Below are 6,000 nucleotides of genomic sequence, written 5' to 3'. Positions count from 1 at the left end.
GAGGCTACAGGGGGGGGGGGCTGGAGGGTACTGGAGGAGGAAAGGGGGAGCTGGGGCACAGGAAGAGGACAGGGGGGTGCTGGAGGCTACAGGGGGGGGCTGGAGGGTACTGGAGGAGGAAAGGGGGGGCTGGGGCACAGGAAGAGGACAGGGGGGTGCTGGAGGCTACTGGAGGAGGAAAGGGGGAGCTGGGGCACAGGAAGAGGACAGGGGGTGCTGGAGGCTACAGGGGGGGGGGGCTGGAGGCTACAGGAGGAGGAAAGGGGGTGCTGGAAGCTACAGGAGGACATGGAGGCTGGAGGCTACAGGAGGACAGGGGGGGCTGGAGGCTACAGGAGGAGGCTGCTGCGGGACAGGAGGAGGCTGCTGGGGGACAGGAGGAGGCTGCTGGGGGACAGGAGGAGGCTGCTGGGGGACAGGAGGAGGATGCTGGAGGACAGGAGGAGGATGCTGGAGGACAGGTGAAGGCTGAGGACAGGAGGATGCTTGAGTAGGCTGGGGGACAGGTGGAGGCTGTAGGGCAGGAGGAGGAGACTGGGGGACAGGTGGAGGCTGCTGGGGGACAGGTGGAGGCGGGAGGAGGCTGCAGGAGGAGGAGGCTGCAGGAGGAGGAGGCGGCGGCTGGGGGACAGGTGGAGGCGGCTGGGGGACAGGTGGAGGCTGAGGACAGGAGGATGCTTGAGTAGGCTGGGGGACAGGTGGAGGCTGTAGGGCAGGAGGAGGAGACTGGGGGACAGGTGGAGGCTGCTGGGGGACAGGTGGAGGCGGGAGGAGGCTGCAGGAGGAGGAGGCGGCGGCTGGGGGACAGGTGGAGGCGGCTGGGGGACAGGTGGAGGCGGCTGGGGGACAGATGAAGGCTGGAAGACAGGAGGAGGAGGCTGGAGGACAGGAGGCTACAGGAGGAGGCTGGAGGACAGGGGGCTACAGGAGGAGGCTGGAGGACAGGGGTCTACAGGAGGAGGCTGGGGGACAGGAGGAGGAGACTGAAGGACAGGAGGATGATTGAGGGGGAGGTCGGAGGACAGGAGGATTCTGGAGGGGACTGTGGGACTGGAGGACAGGTGGAGGATGCTGAAGGAGGAGGCTGGAGGACAGAAGGCTACAGGAGAACAGGGGGGGCTGGAGGCTACAGGAGGACAGGGGGGGCTGGAGGCTACAGGTGGACAGGGACGGGTGGGGCACAGGAGCAGGACAGGGGCTAATGGAAGCTACAGGAGGACAGGAGGAGGCTGCTGGTGGGCAGGAGGAGGCTGCAAGGGGACAGGAGGAGGCTGCTGGGGAACAGGAGGAGGCTGCTGGGGAACAGGAGGAGGCTGCTGGGGAACAGGAGGAGGCTGCTGCGGGACAGGAGGAGGCTACTGGTGGGCAGGAGGAGGCTGCAGGAGGACAGGAGGAGGCTGCTGGGGGACAGGAGGAGGCTGCTGGGGGACAGGAGGAGGCTGCTGCGGGACAGGAGGAGGCTGCTGCGGGACAGGAGGAGGCTGCTGCGGGACAGGAGGAGGATGCTGGAGGACAGGTGGAGGCTGAGGACAGGAGGATGCTTGAGTAGGCTGGGGGACAGAAGGAGGCTAAAGGACAGGAGGATGCTTGAGGGGGAGGTCGGAGGACAGGAGGATTCTGGAGGGGACTGTGGGACTGGAGGACAGGTGGAGGATGCTGAAGGAGGAGGCTGGAGGAGAGGAGGCTGGAGGAGAGGAGGCTACAGGAGGAGGCTGGAGGACAGGAGGTCACAGGAGGAGGCTAGAGGACAGGAGGCTACAGGAGGAGGATGGAGGACAGGAGGCTACAGGAGGAGGCTGGGGGACAGGAGGCTACATTATGAGGAGGATAGAGAACAGGGACCCCACCATGTGAGGAGGGGTGGGGGTAGGGGCACAGATAATATTATGTGTAAGTTTGGGGAGATAAATAAAAGTGGAAAACGAAATGTCAAGGGAGGATAAAATTAAAGAGGGGTTTTATATGTTGCAGATTTGCTTTATGGGATAATATATGGGTCCATGGGGGTGGGGGTTGGCCAAAGTAAGGGGCACTGTACTATGTGGGGACCGTCAAGGTTGATATTATACTATGCTTGTGGGTGGGACAATGGGTGTGGTTTAGAAAAAGGGGGAGGGGCTTTTGTCCCTCTTTCCCTTGTCCAAAAGTTGGGAGGTATGCTGATCACTGCTACCTTCACTAGCCTCCCCCCCCCCCCCCCCATCGCTGCCACCTTCACATTCGACCCCACCCCCCATCGCCACCCCTTCAAAATCCCCCTATTGCTGCCACTTCCACTATCCTCACGGAACCATCGCCGCCACCTTCACTATCTTCACCCAATCATCACAGTCACCTTTGCTATTCCCACCCCTCATGACTACCACCTACGCTATCCCCACCCCAACATGGCTGCCTCCTTCATTATTGACCACACCCTCCCATTGCCACCACCTTTACTATCCATTCCCCCATTTTCATTGCACCCCACCTTCACTTCCCCTAACCCCTGCCACCTTCACTACCCACCCCAACGCTACCCTCTTAATTATCGACCTCACCGCCCCATTTTTAAAATCCCCCACATATTTACTATCCTCACCCACCGATCGCCACCACCTGTGCTATTCTCCATCTTCATTCCCCGCCATCTTCACCCTCCGGCGGTGTCTTCACCGACCCATCTGTGAGTACATCACCCCAGATGTGCACCCAGTACAATTACTTGCGGTAAAGACCACACTGCAACAGCCATTATATGGTAAAACGAGGCTGCGAGGGAGCTATGCAAGCATTCAGCGGTTTCGCCGAGGAGTCACATGATTTCATAATGTCACGTGACTCCGTGACGTCAGAAGGTTCTTTTTTCGTTGTAGGAATTGGCGGCTTCTCGTTTCCGTTTACAACGAGCACTTGTTCCTTGCGAATCTAGAGGAAGCGGAGTTGGGTGTTAAAAGAAGGTCAGTCTTACGGTAACGAGCCACACGTTATGAAAAGATATACAATCTTTTTATCGTTAGCACCACTATATTCTCGCTCCATGTAGCTGGTGGTGTCTCACCACCGGACATTTAGTGGTTGTTACTGGAAAACCTGTGTTTAGGTTTTCAGCAGGCGTTATAGTGCTTTATTACCTGTGGGCATACACCTTTAGGTGTGTGATTTGTAGTCAGGGGTGAACGTATCCTCTCTATACAGGATTATATTCCAGATTCCCAATTATGGCCATCACACTTTGGACTGTATCACATTACACATTGATCATGGCCGTGTTGGGTGTCCCGTGCCATGGACTGATCTCTATGGTGGGGATAATACTCTGTGCATTATATTGATATTTGATGCATGGAGTTCTTGTTTCCCAGATATGTAGCAGAGCCATCAGTTTATGGCATGGCACTTGTCACAGCCGTGATCATAGACTTATAACGGAATAGTGTGAAACAGCCCTTTGTAATATACCCCTTTTTACAATTAAGCCCCAATTATACTTTACATCACACCCCACTCTTGTGTCCCTCACACTTAGTAAAGTGGCCTGACATGTAAAAATGCCACTCAGAAATGGGTCCCCCACCTCACATCCAGTAAGAGCCTCAGCACACTCAACGCACTCAGTAACAGACAGCCCCTTCACTTCACTAATACCCCCTCCCACTCCTTTATAACTTCTTACATTCAGTAGTAGCCCCCATACTCAGTAACAGCCATCCGCACGATATATTAGCCCCCCTCACACACTCATGATTAGCCACACACAGTAATAACCATCCATTCAGTGATGGCCTCCACAATTTATTATACCTCGACCCCCCCCCCCCCCCACACACACACACTCTCACCATTAGCCATATTTAGTACAATCCCCGATATTCACTTATGGCCCCCATATTCAGGAATAACCTCCTCACACTCAGTAATAGCAGTTAATTAGTTTAAAGCCTTCCCCTAATGGATAGCTTCCACCCCACGGTAATGCCCCCAAAACCCCATACATACTGTATAACAAAAAAAAAAACTACTAATACTCACCTCTCTTCACTCGTGAATGTCTTTTTCTTCCTTGTGTGTGAATGAGAGGCGCTGTGACGTCACTACATCGCGTCTCCGCTCCAGGTATAGGGAGCTGCTTGAAGCAGGAGACGCGATTTCTATATGTGTCCAGAGGATGGAAGTAGAGATGATAGTAGAGAGAGCCGATGGACAGGGACATTCAGGGCTCTGGCCAAAAGATCTTTTGATCTAGCAACGCCCCTGGGGCAGATCATGTAGCAGCAGACAGCAAGTCTTGGGCTGATAGGTTCAGGGAGTACGTGAACAGCTGCAGCGCTTTAGTGACCTGGCTGCGCTAGTGATTCTGCTCGCCAACAACTATGCTTGGCTGGGACACTTCGGGCTGATTAGGCCGCTAACTCGAAAGGCACTCGTGACAATGTACACCTGTGCAGGTGTGGACTGGGAATTTAAAGAGGACCTGTCTCCATAAAGTAAGCAGCTCCCTAGCCCTACCTGAGTTATAGCAGTTACACTGCAGCATAGAGTGGCCCGAACGCCAGACCAAGCTTACAGCGGTACAGCGTATTTATTATGGGAACAGTCCGAGGAGGCTGTGACTGCAGATTGAAGTTTGTCAGTCACCACTGGCATATGGTGTGGGAGGGGTGGTCTGAAGCTGAGGAGAGGGGAGTGCCACGTACCACCCCCTTAAGAATACGCCGGACCTCTGTAAGTTTTTGGTCCGGTGTTCTGAGAGCTATGTACTGCAGTGTTTGCTAGCTTAAACGGTATGTTCCGATTAAGCTAGCGATTTAACACTGCTATCACTGGGGTAGGGCTAGGGACTAAACCCTAGAGGGTTTATTTAGTGTGTCAGGTCCTCTTTGAAGTGGCCCCTGGAAAAAAAATCTGAAAGTAGTCCCACGTTTTACAAATTGCACTCTATCCTTCCATATGATTACTACCTTTTTTTCTCCACTGACTTTGTCAGTGTAAATTGTCAAGTGTAAATTAAGAGGCAGTAGTCCTGTGTAAGATACAAAAGCAGGCAGTTACGTGCAGTCCTGTGTAATGTATGGAGATACAGGCGGTCCCCTACTTAAGGACACCCGACTTACAGACAACCCATAGTTACAGACGGACCCCTCTGCCCACTGTGACCTCTGGTGAAGCTCTCTGGATGCTTTAAAATAGTCCCAGATTGCAATAATCAGCTTAAAATTGTCTGCAATAAAGCTTTATTGATAATTCTTGGTCCTATTACAGCAAAAAAATTTGAAACTCCAATTGTCACTGGGGCAAAAAAAAAAAATTGTCGGGAACTACAATGATAAAATATACAGTTTCGACTTACATACAAATTCAACTTAAGAACAAACCTACAGTCCCTATCTTGTATGTAACCCGGGGACTGCCTGTACAGTGTACAGCAGTTTTGTTACAGTAGCATACAGGCCTCTTGCTGTGGCCCCACATTGTACACAGAACTGCAGCCTTCTCCGCCGTTCATCTTCTAAAGGATTCTATGTATATCAGACAGGTCATTCAGATGACCACAACTATGTATTCATGAATGGCATCATATGCAATCCTCCTGACAGTTCCTTTAACTGTTGATATCTTTAGTTCTATAGGACCTAAAAACATGAATGAGTTATAAATTCATGGTTATAAACATGAGATTCTATGTTTAACCCCTTAAGGACATAGCCCTTCAAAAATCTATAACTTTTTTTTTTTTTTCCCCATGTAAAGAGCTGTGTTTGGGCTTGTTTTCTGCATAACAAATTGCACTTTATAGTGACAGTATTTATTATTCCATGCTGTGTACTGGGAAAAAAATTCTGAATGCAGTGAAAATTATGAAAAAATGCATTTGCGCCATATTTTTGTGGGCTTGGATTTTACAGCTTTCACTGAGTGCCCCAAATGACAAGTCTACTTTATTCTTTGGGTCGGTACGATCATAAGGATACCAAATTTGTATAGGTTTTATAATGTTTTCATATATTTACAAAAATTAAA

General features: G+C 51.8%; 1 protein-coding gene across 3 annotated transcripts in view; it reads left to right on the top strand.

Moving 5' to 3' along the window:
* Positions 1–2,473: 2,473 nt before the first annotated feature.
* The window catches only part of MED11 (mediator complex subunit 11), a 94,181-nt gene continuing 90,654 nt past the window's right edge, over positions 2,474–6,000 (top strand). Inside the window, exon 1 of one of the 3 annotated variants that reach the window (XM_072113872.1) lies at positions 2,474–2,665. The gene's annotated coding sequence lies outside the window, so the exon portion shown is untranslated. Of the gene's footprint in view, positions 2,666–2,804; positions 2,952–6,000 lie in introns of those variants that run through there. The other 2 variants (XM_072113871.1, XM_072113870.1) reach the window with 2 other exon arrangements.

The sequence above is a fragment of the Engystomops pustulosus genome, chromosome 1 (assembly GCF_040894005.1).
Source record: "Engystomops pustulosus chromosome 1, aEngPut4.maternal, whole genome shotgun sequence".
NCBI lineage: Eukaryota > Metazoa > Chordata > Amphibia > Anura > Leptodactylidae > Engystomops > Engystomops pustulosus.
Note: the sequence above shows the minus strand (reverse complement) of the source record. Positions and strands in the feature narration are given on the sequence as shown.